Below are 17,922 nucleotides of genomic sequence, written 5' to 3' on the forward strand. Positions count from 1 at the left end.
GATTTGTTTTTATCTCCCCTATTTATTTATTTATCAGATAATGTACTTACATCAGTATGGACTAATAGATATTTAATTTGTACTTTATGTTGTAATCCAATACTACTACTTTTAAAAATGTTGTTGCACTGCTTGATGAATTTCTTCCAAAGAGTACAGTATATAAACGGGTAAATTTAGTAACAGTATAGTGGAGAAATCCAACAAACACTGCTTGTGCCAGTTGATCAAGGTCCACATCAACAGTGATAAGTCATGCTCATAACATGTGCCCTTGATACGTGATGAAAGTGATACTTTACATCCCATAACCCCAGATTAATAATGAGAAAACATCAAATCCCAATAGAGAGATATTCTACGAAATACCTGACCAGTAATTCTCAAAACTACTAAAGTCATTAAAGGCAAGGATAGTCTGAGAAACCACCACAGTCAACAGGAGTCTAGAGATGTGTAACTAAATGCAATCCAACAGGGGAACCTGCAATGGGAAAACTCAGAAAAATGAAAGAGCTCTAAATTGGTAATAATGTATCAATATTGGTTCATTAATCATAGCAAACATATCCTACTAATATAAGGTGCTAACCATAGAGAAAACTAGGTCTGGAGAGTATGGGACTAGTACTATAATTCTACAACTGTTCTAACAAATAAAGTTTATTTTTTAAAAATGCATACAGATATTATGAAACAACTGTATACTACCTAATATTTATTTCCACCTCATTACTCAAACATGAAAATAAAAGAAGACTGAAATGAGTATATGCATTTGGGCAAGACACATATACTGTGGCAAGTCATGATTTGGGTTTGTTCTGCCTCCTGAATAAATTCATGTTGGGCTGAAAAACTCAGGTGCAATTAGGAATCAGTCACAGTTTAACTCTCAGACTTTGTTTTGGAGCTAGGAAGTTAATGAAGTGGCTTCCAGAGTTGATAGAAAATAGCTAGACAGTTGGAAGACCCAGCACTTTTTGACCTAAAGAATCTCTGAGCACATCAACTCAGATTGAGCCTTCTTGTGGGATTAAAAAGGAAGGCACTGAAGACACATTATTTTCATCCTTAGTCCAAACTAACTGAATTTCATCTTTTTCAAAGTCAAGTAAGATTGCTGATGTCCTAAGTGCCTAAGTGCTTTAATTCTGCTAAGCAACAATCCTATTGGGATGTTAAGCTCATCTCTGTTCACATTTAATTATTAAACTATTTATGAAGAATGAAGAAATAAACTCTTGCTAGTCAGGAATTGATAAACCATGAACTTGATATCTCAAATTTGCATTACATATAGTTCAGAGTCTCAATTTTCTTTTTTCTTCTTCTCTTTCTTCTTTCTTTCTTATTTTTTCCTTTAGCTCAATATATTTACTAGAAATAAAAGTGTAGAGAAAGCTTAGCTGCTCAGCTATGATGGATCAATATAAATATCTTTAAAATTTTCAATATACACTTCAATTTTATATTTTATTTATTTAAATTATTATAATAATCTATTGTTTTAAAATTTTAAAGTAATAAAAATATGTCTTTCATTTGTCCTGTGTGGCAAATGCCTCAAGGTAAAAGTGTGAAGAAATTTTTGAATATTTAATTATTTTTGTGGCCTCCAGCTTATTTTCTTTCATTTTTGTGTCTCTTGTTCATTGTTTATGTTTATTTATAGTCACTGTGGATTCATAGTATGTTATAAAGAGAGATATAATCAGTCATTGTAGCTTGATGACTGTATTCACACATTCTTTTGAGAAATTAGTAAAATATAAAAAGACAAAAATGGAGTATATTTTTGGAAGCATTTGTTTTAGTTTACAGTGCTTTCAGAACTTCAGTTTCTACATTACATTGAAAGTATTCCTCCAGTAATACCAGCTATACCACCATGAAAGGAAGGGTGAATAGCTTATCTATGCAATTTTGTTTAAAATGAATAAAGATCTCAGGACTAACATATATGTACAAAGCTTTGGCTCTTTGTAAAATGACTGGTTATAAAATATAAGAGGAACCAGTTGTTGAAGATGGTGAGTTGACGTATACATGCAGTTTGAGAATAGTTGTGTATGAATCATCTCTTTGATAGTCAAAAGTAGACCTATAACAGGAAATTTGTATAAAATATAGTGTTTAAGGTTTGGAGATAATACTTTTGATAGTTATGAATATTCAGGGGGTTTGAAATGATGAGAAAGAATAAGATTATCTGTGAAATAAATGTATAAAAAAACAATAGCCCAAAGGAATGACTAATCATAAAAGATGTATATTATTTTTCTATTGCTGTGTAATGACTTGCCATGGACTGAGTGACTAAAACAATATTTGCTTATTAGCTCACAGTTCCATGTGTCAGAAGAAGACTGTAATGTGGCTGGATTTTCTGCTCAGGAAATTGAGTTCTTTGAAGTTGTAGGATGGGAGTCTCCATTTCTTCAATGACCGTTAACTGGGAGCTGCTCTCATCTTCTGTAAACCACCTACATTCTATCCTAAATAGTCTGCTCCGTCTTCAAGCCAGAGATAGCGCATTAAATCCTCTGCTTGCTTCAAATCTTTCCCTCTGTTAAAGTCAGAGAAAAAAATCTGCTTTTGAAAGTGTTCATGTGATTAGGTTCGACAGATATTCTCTTTACCTTAAGGTCAACTGTGCCACATAACATGACATAATTTTAAGAGCGATACCTCCTCATATTCACAGATTTAGGGTGATGGTACCAGAAGGGGGTCTTGATCCAGACTTCAAGAGAGGGTTCCTGAAACTTGCGCAAAAAAAAAAAAAAAAAAAAATTCAGGGTAAGCCCACAAAGTGAAAGCAAGTTTATTAGAGAAGTACTGAACCAAAGAATGGTTACTCCATAGACAGAGAAGTGGTATGGGCTTCTTGATTGAGTATACTTACAGTTATTTCTTGATAAACAAAGAGTGGATTATTCTTGAATTTTACAGGAAAGGGGTGGAGATTTTGGAAGTTATCCTATATAGTCTAAAACTGGGTGACCCTTTTAGGATATATAAGGTAACTTCTGAACATTGCCATGGCATTTGTAAACTGTCATAGCACTAGTGGGAATCTTTTAGCATGCTAATGCATTATAATTAGCAATAATGAGCAGCGAGGCCAATCAGAGGTCACTTTCATAGACATCTTGGTTTTGGTGGGCTTCTTTCCTGCATCCTGTTTTATTTCCTGCATTTGTTTTATTAGCAGGGTCTTTTTTTACCTGTATCTTGTGCCAACCCCTATCTCATCCTGAGAGTAAGAATAACTAGCCTCTTGGAAATGCAGCCCAGCCTTATTTTAGCCGGCCCCTATTCAAGATGTAGTCACTCTGGTTCAAACGCATCTGACGATGGCACAGCTTTGGGAGGGTATTCTTGGAATTCTGCTCATCACGGGGTGCGGGAGTCCTAAGATACTGAGACAGGGAAAAGAGATATAGAGGTGCAAGGAGGAAAGGAAAGGAGAATAAATATATATGATGAAACAGTTGGCGATCAGTATAGGAACTTAATAAATGCTCATTTGTTTTGAACAAATAGCTTTAGAAAGAAGCTCCAGAGAAGTTATAGAGTTAAAAATGTAAAGGCAGTCGACTGAAGTATGAATTGGGATAGCACAGCAGATTACTCTTTCAAGAAACTTAAAAGAGATGAGAAGGAAACCAGGCAGAAACTAAGAAGGTCAAGGAGGAGAGGGATGCATATGTTTTTGTTTTGAGGCGATCCAGAGGAGAGGAAGAGCTAAAGAATGCCAGGAAAAAAAGCAAGTAAATTAGAAATTCCATCCACAAAGTTTTAAACATTAGCAAACCACATGTGCTGAGGGTTCACAAAAACCAACATAAATTTTTTTTCCTTTTTTTTTTTTTTTTTTAACACAAAGCAAGTCCTAGCTCGTTTAACAATACAAAAGGAAGTAGCTCTGGCATTTTCTGAGTGTGTTAACATTTCTCTTGGTATGTGTCTTGCAGTTCCTCAAAGTATGTCTTAATTGCATTCTGAGTGCATTTTCCAAAACAAAATGGTCTGAAAAGGTGATCAAATATTTGAAATTGCAACACTCCAAAAATAACTAGATACATGTTTGGCATACTTGATTAACTGAGAAATTTCTTTGAGTTTAGGATTTAAACTGTCAAGTTTAGAGGAATTAATAGTTTTACTTTTAATATGTTGCTTATTTTCTGACATCTTAGCAGCTTAATTTATACAAATCTTTCATTTTTTAATTATGTTTTTAACCAAATAACTACATGTTCCATTTATTTGTAATTGATTGGCAAAAGACTCAGAAAATCAACTGAATACACAAAAACAGGCTATTTAATATAAAGTATATACTTTAGCATTGGAATTGATTATTCATCTATAAAATATTTTAAGACAAAGAATCTATAAATAGCATATTTGGTATTGTGTCCAAAAAGAAGTACTAGATTTCTCCAAGAGTCGTTATTTCTATTACATGCACACATTTTTAAATACCTTTGTGAATGTCAATTGTATATAGTAGAAATAAAACCAAGTGCTGTGTAATATAATCAGTCACACCCAGGGCAGTACGTTCAAATTAATGTCTTTTCCTCAAAAAATTATGGCTGTATCATAAAATTGCATTATTTTAAATAGAGGTATTTTTTTTTTAAAAAAAAGCAAGTTAGTTAAAGTATTTTCAACTAATTGAGAAAATTCTCAGAATTTAGTGTCAGTCTATTGAATAATTAGCAATTTCAGATAATTACACGTCTGGAAAAATAGAAAGTAAAACCATAACAGGAAAATATTGATAACTCCAAAAAAAAAAAGTATCACTAGTCCCATGACGTAATTAGGAGTGAGATCTTTGGCAACAAGGACAATAAACAGCACTTAATCAAATACCTGTGTGTCTAGATGGCATCTTCTTTAACAGCTCTAACTGAGGCACAGAGCATATCCGTGCCTTAAGAGCACTCCCCTTCCCCCTGGGTAGCCTACAAATTGGAGAATGGCTTACTTTATTTGATCATCTTGGTCACTACTCATGTCCTGATTGATGAAGTCTTTTCGCCTCCCTGCTTTGTTTGGTTTGAAGGACCCTGCGGAGGCTGAGAGCTCAGGTACCTCGGATCCAGCCTCTGAAAGTACCACGTAGAGATATCATCTTGACCGTGTGCCCACTCCCTGGAAAGGAGACAATGATCAGGATATGGATCCTTTTTGGAAACCACACAGGTCTATCCTTTCTCTTTTTCTTTATATGGGGAATTATTTTTTACTACCCTTATTTTTTTACTACTAAACTTAGGAAACTTTCACTTATGCATGCAGCATTGATCACGTATTTTTATCTGTTTCTTCCTCAACTCTCATTCATACAACAGTAAAAAAATCAAAATAAAAAATTTAAACTGTATTTCAACAAGGGCAGAAAGAATGGAAAAGTTACAGCTGCTGATAAGAAATGTCAACACATTTTGAGAAATGGAAAATGGTGAGTGATTGGCAACTGACAGAGCAGAAAGAGAAAGATAATCCTCAAGGTCATGGAGTCAGTAATAAGCTAGCTAATTTAACCCCCCGAAAACCAGGTGGCTTAGGGCTTTGGGAGCAACAATTATTTCTGAAGGCTGAAATATGGGAGAATGAGACTGAAAACAGTATGATTGAGGTAACCAGATTTCTTCACTAAGTCTTTGTTGCCAGGCAAATATATGTATCCCACTCCAGCCACATAGGAAAGTTTACTCTCTAAATTAGCAAGCTCTGTGGAACTAAGAATTAATGCAGATCTGCATAATGAATAGTAGCACCTTTCTGCTCTCTTTCTCAATATATTTTCCAGGATTCTTTTTTGAGCAGTAGAAAGACCAATGGCAGGCTAATGACAGCAGCTAATGATATTTCAGGACGTCCTCAATGGAATAACAGGCTCTCACACTAATGGCAAAACTCTTTACTCAATAAGTGAAACTCATCCACAAATTTCTCCAATTATTCCTTTAAATGTCTCACTTTTAATTATATGTAGTCAAGATCATCAAATATGTGTCCAAAGCAATAGCAAAAAAGGACCCACAAAAACACACACACACACTTAAAAAAAATCAAGTAAATCAGACAACATAAAACAGAAAAAAAAAATATTTTTTAAAAAACGTGATCTTATACAAAGTGGGTAATTAGAAGATGAAAAGAGCCATATGACTATGTTTTGAGCTATGAGATATGAAGAAATTGATACGTTGGCACAGCTGCTAACAGGAAGGAATCTTCCACTTCCCTTTCTCCACTTCCTGCTGATTGGCATGCTGGATCCGCCATCACAAATAATAAAATGGAAGCCACGTGTTGAAAATGGCAGAGCAATAAGACAGGTTAAACAGGATCCCTAACACTGTGGAGCTACCATGTCAGCTGCCAACGGCCAATATAAAATCACCTAGCTATCTAAGAGAGAAATTTTCCTATGTAACTTAAGCTACTGTCATTCAGAGTCCCTCCACAGCAACCAAATCTGACGTTACACAGTTGGTGTCTTCTTTATAAGCACACACCGACTACACAGGAAAAAACTGGGGAAATGATGCAAATGGATATTAAGAGCAAGTAGTAGTAATTCACAAGGCTAATAGCAAAATATCTGCAGCTAAGGAATAAATTGGGCTTAAAAAGGACATAAATTGTAACTTAGAATGTCATGTCTAGCCAAAATATCTATTAATTTTGAGACTATAAACAAGACTAAGCAAGTTCTAAAAATGTTTACCTCCTTTCATTGTTCCTCATGAAGCCACTGGACAGTATGCTTAATAAAATCAATAAAGTTTAATCATGAAAGGAAAAAATATTAATACTGGAATTGGGAAGCAAGTACTTAACATAGGACAAAGCAACAAGACTTCCCAGGAATACAATCAAAACAAGTTCCGTGACAATATCTGTGTAACCAGTCTGGAATAGAGTACATTTAAATTGGAAGTTAAGACAGAGTGTTTCAGAAAGAAAGAATACAAGAAAAAATGGAATTGACAGTGTTTCAGGAAGAAAGCATACAAGAAAAAATGGAATTGATAGTTTACCTGATAAAAGTATTTAAACATGTTGAGAAGAGTTTCATAGTTCTCTCAGAAAGTCTGGGTTAATCAATTAGTGATAGGCAGAAAGAAAAGACACATGGATGAAATAATTATTGATGCCAAGAAAAGCAAGATGTTGTCAAAATCAGTAACCATAATCATCATAGATCTTGGGGGTCTGTTCTCAATGCTATTTATAGTTATAAAAATGTAACCGCTGACTATTGAGTCAGAAATTGAGATCTGAGAGTACTGAGATAAGTGTCTCACAAGGAAACTGACAAAGAGGGCATTGAATAGGACGGTTACATTCTTATCTTTCTTAGTAGGCGGCTCATTGTTTTCTAAAATGAAAAAGTCTCTAAGTGGCAATATGCATTATACCACTATTTAGAAATACGGAGAAATATGCCAGAAGAAACAGTGGAATGGGTGATATCAATTTGTCTTTGGGGAGGAGAAATCAGAGGTGTGGAGGAGATGAGACAAAAATTGCTATTCTTAGTTGTACATCTTGCAGCACTATTTTTTTTTTTTTACAACCAAAGCTTATGTATTTAACAAAAGTAAAATTGAAAAAGACTCGTCTTCCTAGAGTTCTTTATTTCAGTCCCATAAACGTTCCCAAGGCAAAGAAATGCAGACTCTCACCTTGCTTAGAAGTGAAAGAATATTTCTGTCAAGACACTTTTGGTTTTATCAATTACAATGTTGCCCCAGCACCTCAGTTTGTATCAATGTCAGTTGGATAGAACAAAGAAAGAAGCTTTATTTTCTGGTTCCCTGAGCAATGACCACCTCATCGCTAGTTACACCTCAGTATTTCAGTAAGCAGAGCGTATTGAAGTGAGGCAGGATCTTATATTTCCTAACCCAATATATTCATTGGACTTAACATATTGTTAATTGCTTAACTGACACCCAAATAATAGATACACGTTTAGTAATAATTATCTTAAAGGTATAAGACTACCTTTCATGGAAATGACAAGAATATGTATTTATATTTTTCCGTTGTCAAATAATTTAACAGCACTGAATCATAATCAATAGCTCTATGGAATTAAGTAAAGCACGCACAAATGTTTCTATAATTTTTAATTAACATGTTTTTATTGTGCAATGTGATTAAGAAACAAACTTATAATTTCACTTTTCCAGCCTTTCACTGCTAGTTTCTTTCTTCCCTTTCATCCTTCCTTCCTTTCTTTTTCCCTTCTGTTTTTAAACCTTTTCTTTTTGGCCCTTCCAGAAATACTCCATAATAACTATATTGCTTTCAAACAATAGCCAGAGCAAACCTCATCAATTTAAGAATGGAGAGTGCATCATATAATGAGTTTATGTCTGTATCTCTCTTACCAAATGGATCTAAAGTGACATCTCAGGGGTCTGTTAATGAGATTGTCTCATGTAAGGGAATCTGGTAATGGGATGCTACCAAATCTGATTATTTGGAGATAATGTGAACAAAAATTAAATTAATTAATGTTCAATTTGCCCTTCACAAGGAAAAACATTTAAAAGAGTTAACCAGAAAGATTATGGGATACTGGTGATTAAATATATTTTAGGATCAAAGTTTGGAATTTGCAAATTGGGAAGTTGACAGAACAAAAGTAGCTGTGCATTTGAAAAAGGCATTTGAAAGAAAACTGTTTTCAAGCCTATCAACTGATTCCCCTTGATCATGAGGCTACATTAGGTGGGTCATTCTTACTTCCAGAAATTACACATACAATTCTATTTTCTGAAGTGCTCTTCTTCTATTTATAAATTGTTTCTCCTTCAAGACTGCTAAAAAGTCACACGTTATATGTAGCATTCTTAACATGAGCGTCAGTTCTTACAATTGAATTGAAGCCATCAATTCCCACATATAACTGTACACTTACAGATGTAATTGCATTTGTTTACCACAATAGCTGTGCTATTGGTAATGAAAATGCAGACTCACAAGGATCAAGCTACCTTTCTGGGAGAAATATTTTAGGTAGAAATACCTTAGATATTAATCACACTGTACAGAAATGAGTTGAGCTATAAAGTTAAGAAAATACATTAGTGTGGATCTTTACTAAAGAACTGATTGTCGGTTGTACACACATCAAAGTGAAAATGTCTTTAAAATAATGATCTTAATTGCTTCCAATGTAATACTTGTTATATGTAATATAATAATATTATATTCGTAATACCATATTTATCTGTCTCATGCAAACATGAGAGCAAATAAGAAAAGGAAAGACGATTTTCTTCATATATCATAAAACTATTTCTTCTTTCTTTCTTTCTTTTTTTTTTTTTTTTTTTTGAGACAGAATTTCACTCTTCATTTCTTCATTGCCCAGGCTGCAGTGCAGTGGCATGATCTCAGCTCACCGCAACCTCCACCTCCTGGGTTCAAGCGATTCTCCTGCTTCAGCCTCCTGAGTAGCTGGGGTTACAGGCATGCGCCATCACGCATGGCTAATTTTGTATTTTCAGTAGAGATGAGGTTTCTTCCCCATGTTGGCCAGCTGGTCTTGAATTCCCGACCATAGGGGATCCGCCCCCCTCGGCCTCCCAAAGTGCTGGGATTACAGGTGTGAGCCACCGTGACTGGCTAAAACGGTCACAGATGCATAAAATTCTACTCATTCATGGCACACTTTTTTTCAGAAAATAGTATGCACCAGACACTGATTCATGTTTGGGAAGCATAGAGCAAAACATGGACAAATTTTCTGCTCTCAAGAAACTACCTGCACTAATTTTAATGCAGAAACAGAAAGAGAACAATATGCTTAAACATACATTAGAAATATATGCCAATAATTGGGCAAAATGTTTTCCAGTAGGGATTAGTGTTATGAAAACAATAATAATATGATAGAAAGTGACAATTCAGACCATATGCACTGGTGGTTAAAATCAACCTGTCTGAGGAGAGTAATTCTGGTTAAAACCTGAATGGCAATTAGGAACTAAGCATTTTAAGATATGGAGTCCAATCATTTCAGGCAAGGGAAACAGCACATGCAAGACCTTGTATAAGAGCCAGCTAGTCTCCCCTGTTGTTCATTTTCTCCTTCTTCCTTTTAATAAACACAACTTCCTCTAAATTTAAACAGAACACACATCTGCACAGCTACTGACTACCTTCCCAGACTGTTAGATGTGACCCTGTGAGATGAGCAACCTACGGGCTCTTAAGAGGAAATATGTTCAACTTCCAGGTCATCCATCTAACGAAGAAGTTACTTTTTGTTTTCTTCTTCCTGTGGGAAGAAATCCACATATGGCACTGACGGCTTAAGTAATGCAAAGACAAAACCATAGGTAGCTATCAGAACAGCAAGTTAAAGGCTCCTTTGTCTACCCTAATTGGGTATGTATGAGAGAAATTAATTGTTATCAGGTATGAACCACTAATTTTTTGTTCTATTGGTTCTGAAAATTTGGTCTGATCTATCTGATATTGACCCTATGGCAGGAATGACTTTGCGCATAGAAGACAATATTAGAAAATCAGTGTGCATAACACACAGAATGAAGAAAGGTGACAGAGACTCATTTCTGAGAAGCAGGCAGTCATCCACTCAAGGGTGGTGTGATGGTTAATACTGAGTATCAACTTGATTGGGTTGAAGGATGCAAATTACTGTTCCTAGGTGTGTCTGTGAGGGTTTTGCCAAAGGAGATTGACATTTGAGTCAGTGGACTGGGAAAGGCCGACCCACTCTCAATCTGTGTGGGCACCATCTAATCAGCTGCCAGCCTGGCCAGAATCAAAAGCATACAGAAGAACGTGAAAAGACTAGTCTGGCTTACCCTCCGGGTCTATATCCTTCTCCCATACTGGATGCCCTTGAACACAGGATTCCAGGTTCATCAGCTTCAGGACTTGGACTGGCTTCCTTGTTCTTCAACTTGCAGACAGCCTATTGCTGGACCTTGTGATCATGTGAGTTAATACTTAGTAAATCCTGTTAGTTCTGTCCCTCTAGAGAACCCTGACTAATACAGATGGCCTGGTGGGCCTTGTAAATCATTTTATTTTAATAACGTTCAGTGAGAAGTTTTCAGAAGAGAGCAATTTAATTTAGCTTCATTTTTTAAAAAAGATATCTTTTTTGAAAACAAAATGGGTTCTAATGAGTAAAATCTAAGCAGAAGCACAGTAATGAACTATCTTATCCAGTTGAGAGATTAAGGAGAGTAGTATGAATGGAGAATCTGAAAAGCACTTAGTTATATTTCAACCTATGTCATTGCAGGTTGTAATATTCAGCTATTCATTGAACAAGTAATCATTAAAGACCTTCTATGTGTCCACCGCGATGTTAAAATTCGGATATATAATGATGAATAAGACATGGTCACTAACTTTATTAAACACTGAAAATAACATGTAATACATAGTTTGAAACTGGAATAGTGCTACAACTTCATTGAACAGAGTTTTTGAAAGGGAAAACAGAGTTTATTTAAATTTAATTATGCCCATCTAAGAGAATATTTAACCTAATATATATTATGTAAGTGGTGATTACCATAGCAAAGAATTGGGGTAATTCTGTATAGAGGCATGAATAAAGGGTATAAAAGTGGGGATGGGTTTGACTGAACGCATGACATGTGATAGAAAAAAAATTGCTTTTATCAAGCATAAAGTGTAAAGACATATTACAAAAAGTAACAATAAATAACAATTTCAATGTATGCACAATACCTTGACAATTTTTATTTAACTTAATGTACAAAATGTTATCCACAGACTATGCCTGCAGAATACGCTTCTGGCTAGGACACTTCAGAATTCATGGAGAGAACATTTTAAAAATACATCATTAGCAAATGCATCTTTCCTTTTTGCCCTCAGAATGATAATTACACCCCAGCTCAAATAAATTTTGACATTTTTCAAAATTCATTATATTTCACATTAGTGTAAGATGGCATTAAAGATGTGATTGCAAATGTTAGGTGAATCTGTTGCAAAGAGGGAGACTCACAGTCCACTCTCCAATGACCCTCTTACCTGGGCATAGTCAGAAATTGGTTAAAGATATAAAAGACCAACTCACTGAACAAATAAAGTCAGCAAAGTCTTTTTATTGCAACTTGAAAAATGCAGATATTGTTAACATATTTTTATATAGTTACTATTTGAACATAATGGTGATATGCAATATTAAATCTTTCTGTTTTTCACAGCCATTGCAAACAAACACTAGTTGTGAGCAATATAAAACTATGAAGGATAAGCTGTGACGTGGACTTCTTTTTCTATAGGATACATTTGAATGGCAAAAGTGCATCAAATTAAGGGTGTCACACCAAAATATACATCAACAATTATTTTCTATGTTGAGAGTGACTTGGTATGAAAAAGTCACACAAACTAAACAGCGTATTTAGTGATTAGCATTTAGCGATATGTATCAAAATCACTGTATATAAAGACACATGTATGAAAATCAAATTACACTTTATTAAGTAATAATATAGAAATAAAGGAATTATCTAAAAACAATTGTAAACAAATGGAATTTCACGCTAAAATATGATGTTTCAAGTGCAAAAGTTCAGTTGGGAAAATGTGAACTACAGAAGAAACTCTCAGTGTTTCTGTAAGACAATGGTCCAGTTTGGTCCCAGCTTTTTAAAGATACGAGTTGGACAGACTTGCTTATAATTCTCATATATTTGGTATTTTTAATGATTTTAATTTCTGGACACAAGGAAGAAAGACAACATTGTAACTGGCGATTTTAAATAGCAGAAAAGATCAAAGGGCACAAAGGAAAGTCAGAAGTTTGGAAAAAAGTGTTTCTAAGAATTCTTATGCCATGTTTCATAGTTTAACAACAATTATCAGTGAAATAGGTCATCATCTCACTATTGTACATCGCTGAAAGTTATCATCAATCTCCTTATGAATTCAATACAAGGTTTTATATTTCATTTTTTCTTAAAATAGACACAACCATAGGAGATTCATGGATTTAAATCTGTTTTTTTGTTTGTTTCATTTTTATCAAAAACTTACTGAAATTTAACAGTTTTAAACTGTAAAACTTTAGGTGAATTAATTTCAAAAATAGAGCGTAACTTCCTTATTTAGATAAAAATTGTAAATATTTATGCTGAACTTGCTTTATAATCCTTTCCCCCATTCTTGTCAACATGCATCTCTGAGAATGACTAATCTACCATAAGTATTTTTTAAACAAATAATAGAAGAGTTTAAACACACATTATGTCCTGTGGTTGACGAGGTTATAATCTACTTTAGAAGTGATAAATTAATAGAGAAATAGTGTGGACATTCATCACATTAAAAAATTTTTAAATTCATGTATCTGATTAAAATAGACCTAAAGATTTTTGATACAGGGAACTGCTACTTCATTCACAAATTTGTGGTTAATTATAATGTATGACGACACAGAGTTACAAGTGCAATGGTGATTGTCTTATCTGCAAAATGCTGACTTTCAATGATCAACACGTACTTTTTTTGTATTTTTTGATGCTGTAATTGTTTTACATCTTTTATACATTTCCTTGTTAAATTTAATACTTAAAAATTGTGATTTATTTTTGTATGTCTTAAAATTTCATTTTTATAGAGTTTCAATTTTGGGGGTGTTTTCAAAAGTATTGGTCTGTGACAATTTGTAAGAGAAATGATCCTGTACCACATATGGTATTAGAAGCATTAGTATAATTTATATTCCTACAACCCGTACTTCTTGGAGCCTATCATTCTCCACACACTTCTTTTGAAAGCTCTTATTAATTAATTTCTTCTTTTTCTCAGATATAAAGTGTTTTAATTGCAAGAAATTATCTATGACTGTTTCTGGATTTTTTATACGCTTCAGACATAGTAGTTTGAAAATCAATGAGTAAATGATTATGGTAATTCAACACACTTATACAGTTTTAATTCTTCACAGGTATAATATTCTTATATTTAACTAGGTAATACTAAAATTTTCTGATACTTGACATCGTGAAACTGAATTGACAGGAAAGTCACTGGAACATAATCATTCAAGTGCCAATGCAAAGTTATTCTACAAAATGCCAGTGGTTTCTATCTGGCTATAATTTGGCTATTCTAATATTGGGTGACTGTTATATTCTTCTTAAAGCTCTGCTATATTATAGACAACATTTTAGAAATATTACTGAAGTTCAAACTCAGCTTCCATGTATTATGGTAACTGTGTCCACTTAAACACTTGATAGCTTTTTTTTTTTTTTTTTTTTTTTTTTTTAGATACAGAGTTTCACTCTTGTTGGCCAGGCTGGACTGCAATGGCACCATCTCAGCTCACTGAAATCCCCGCCTCCCTGGTTCAAGCGATTCTCCTGCCTCAGCCTCCCTAGTAGCTGGGATTAGAGGCATGCACCACTGTGCCTGGCAATTTTTGTATTTTTAGTAGAAACGGGATTTCTCCATGTTGGTCAGGCTGGTCTTGAACTCTTGACCTCGGGTGATCCACCCACCTCGGTCTCCCAAAGTGCTGGGATTACAGGCGTGAGCCACTACGCCCAGTCACTTGATACCTTTTTAAGCTGCACGTTTCATTTCATTCAATGTTATTTAAGACTAGGAAATTACACATATAGGTTCACCAAGTGGCTTGCGCTTGTACCCCAATTAAATCAAAGACAAAATTATACTTTTGATGCAACGCTCATTGAATGAATATTTACTGAGCACCTATGTTAGGAATGTTATAGGTATTATGTGTATAGGAAAATGAATAAAACAGACATAAATCTCTGCCCATGTAGGGCTTATTTTCCAGGTGGGAGAATCAGCCCAACATTCATACTAACTCCTTTGCGGATGATCAGAAAGAAGATAATATGTGCAAGTAGAAGTAACATTTTTAAATAATCATAGTGCTATATACTTTCATTATTACCATTTCAATTATTAACTTCCTCAGTCTCTTTTATTTTACAAATATAGTAAACATCCTCTGAAGGATGTATTTCCTCTCATTACAATGGTTACTATGCTTTTTAGTCAAAATTATCTACAGTTGATTTCTCAAAATAGCAAACATTATATTGAGCTTACTTAGCATTTTATATATTATACTATGTAGCATTTAACAGAGAATATATATACATACACCCATATATATATTTGTACATATATATATATATATCCATGTATACACACACACACACATTGTCCACAGAAGACAGAAGCTTACCTTTCAGCTATTTGTGAAATAGAATTATTAGAAACTTGATAAAGTATTCTGCAGTGTTACATAGTCCAACTAGTTTAAATTATTCATTTCATATCCTAGTGCTTTTTTCCCACATGTGATACTTTATTGTTTTAAACTAGTTGATTTATAAAAATGTCATCAGCTTAGTGCAAATTAATGATTCCAGCAAAACACATTTGCGATACCTTAGGTATGTGACAGGCAATTAAAAAAAGTTGTATTGATTTGTCTAAAATGTTAAATGACATAATAGCCATACAGTAAAGTATTGAATAATTTAAGTAAATCAATGTTTTCTGAATTTTGTAGGAGTACAAACTATCTTGGGTGCTAAGGTAAATCAATATAATAAAATAAAAATGAAGTGGTTTATAATGATGAATGTATGGGTTGATAATAACCAGAGGTAGAATCTCATTTAGCCATTGTAACAAACAACTTCCAGGCATCTTTTGTACACTATTCCCATCAGAAAACATGGTATTATATAGTCAATTGATTTTAGCACTTAAGTAGCTTTTCATTTGCAAGACACCTAGCCTCAGTATAAACTAAACCTTTCCCAGAGTGTCATTAGTTATGGCTTGATTTAGAATGATAATACATATTTACTACCATTAAAGCAATTTTCTGTGTTTTATGTGGTTTGTAAATAATGCTATATCTTATGAGGAAATGAGAGATGTTCATTTGTTGTGCTCATATATATTTGCAAGATTTAGAGTTTAGCATTTAGTGCTTCTACTGACCTCTTTTTACTTGCATTTCCAATGGGAAATTTCTTAAGTAAATAATCCACTTGGAAATTGGATTTTTCATTCAATAGAGCTATGTTTTTGTGCAGTTTTTGGTTTCATCATTTTGTTTAGAAAATAGAAGTATGGTAAAAATGAGCATGCAGGGACAACTTCTTCCTATGTAATATCTTTTGTGGTTTACAACAATTTCAAGATCTAATAAAATCTATGGATCTTTCCCACAGGAAAAAAAAAAATACAAATGTAGACATGAACACAATGCTGTATATAATTTAAGAGAAATCAGATATACCCTGGATTCTCTTTGCATTCATATACAAAGAATAAAAATTAAAACAACAGAAACAGACACAATTAGCGGTTCTGAAAACTTCAAATGCTTCAGTGTTGTAACTACACTTGAAATGAATGAAAGTAGATATATTACTACACAAAAATACTTAATACTTATGCATTTTCTACCAATTCAGAAGAAGATCCCTTAAAAGAGGCTGAAGACACTAAAACATTATAAAGAAAAGAGAGGTGGAGAAAGAAGGAGTCTTTCCTGGAGGAGAGACCTAAAGTAGTCAAAGGATTAACACCTAGATTTCAGAAAAGGAAAAATATAAAATATTATTGAGTGTTGGCAGTAAATCGTGGTGGCTCAGGCGTGGACCCTGTAGGATTGACCCATGGTGGTTCAGCCATGGATCCAGGATTGGATCCCAGATCAGCTACTTAATATGGTAAACTTGGTAAAATTATAACATCTCTCTTTGAGAGTATCTTCATCTGTAAATTAGGGATCATAACAGGATTTATTTTATATGTCTGATATGGGCATGAAATTGTTCCATCTTTATAAAGAGCTTAGCAGAATGCTTTGCACACACTAAGCAGGAAGATAGGTACCAAACTTCCTACCTGCTCTCATTTTGTAGCAGCCTGCTTTCCTGTGAGAGTTGCTCTGAACTAAAATGTGGCAAATCTTGGGACTGAGGAAGAGACATGAGATGTTTGTTTGGAGGAACATACAGGTTAGTTAGACTCCCTGCTCCTCACTTACTCATACCAAACAGTAGACAACACTGTCTTCTTGAGAAAGGGGCAGAAGGGGTAGGCCTTTTGGACAGAAAGCGGGGAAGAACCCTGCATAGAGACACTGGGGTACCCAAAAAGTTTCCATTTCCGAAGCTTGCTTGTCCCCTCCCACATCATCACTGCAGACAAGGCATAGTAAGCATATATTGTACTTGTAAAACATGCCATGGGCAATCTAAGATTCAAAATATGAGGATAAAACCAAGAATCAATTAAACTTTCAGAAAAGATAGCCTCATAAATATGAGAGATCAACTCAACAAACAGAAAATAAAAAATAACAAAATGTACACCAACGTATAATGAAACAGATAAAAGAATCAACACAAATATAAATGATAACTTCAGAGTGATACGGGAGGCAGCATTTCCATGAAGTAGCATACAAAGATTTTTAAAATTAAAATTTTTGTTGTGAAGAAAATAGAAAGCTAATAATGAGCTGAAGAGCAGAGTGAGAAGAGGAGGAGAGAGAAAACTAAGGAACAGCCAAATGAAATGGGACAGCTCTCTCAGGGGAAAGGGCCAATGTATATAGAAAGAGAAACTGTGAAAAAAATATAATGGGTATAAAAGAAGAGGTATAACTTTGGCCAGGAGTGATGGCTCATGCCTGTAATCCCCACACTTTGGAAGGCCAAGGCAGGCAGATCACAAGGTTAGGAGTTCTAGACCAGTCTAACCAACATGGTGAAACCACGTCTCTACTAATAATACAAAAAATTAGCCAAGGTGCTGTGGCGCACACCTGTAATCCCAGCTAGTGGG

The 17,922-nt window shown here is 34.3% G+C and overlaps 1 long non-coding RNA gene across 1 annotated transcript; it reads right to left on the bottom strand.

The window, feature by feature from the left end:
- Positions 1–1,570: 1,570 nt before the first annotated feature.
- On the bottom strand, positions 1,571–10,972 carry LOC117084862. Its single transcript, XR_004437716.1, has 3 exons — positions 10,881–10,972; positions 5,006–5,172; positions 1,571–2,569 (listed from the first exon to the last, which is right to left on the bottom strand). It is a non-coding gene; the product is annotated as an uncharacterized LOC117084862 (long non-coding RNA).
- Between the last annotated feature and the right edge of the window lie 6,950 nt (positions 10,973–17,922).

Source organism: Trachypithecus francoisi, unplaced genomic scaffold (assembly GCF_009764315.1).
Source record: "Trachypithecus francoisi isolate TF-2019V2 unplaced genomic scaffold, Tfra_2.0 Lachesis_group1, whole genome shotgun sequence".
Taxonomy (NCBI): domain Eukaryota; kingdom Metazoa; phylum Chordata; class Mammalia; order Primates; family Cercopithecidae; genus Trachypithecus; species Trachypithecus francoisi.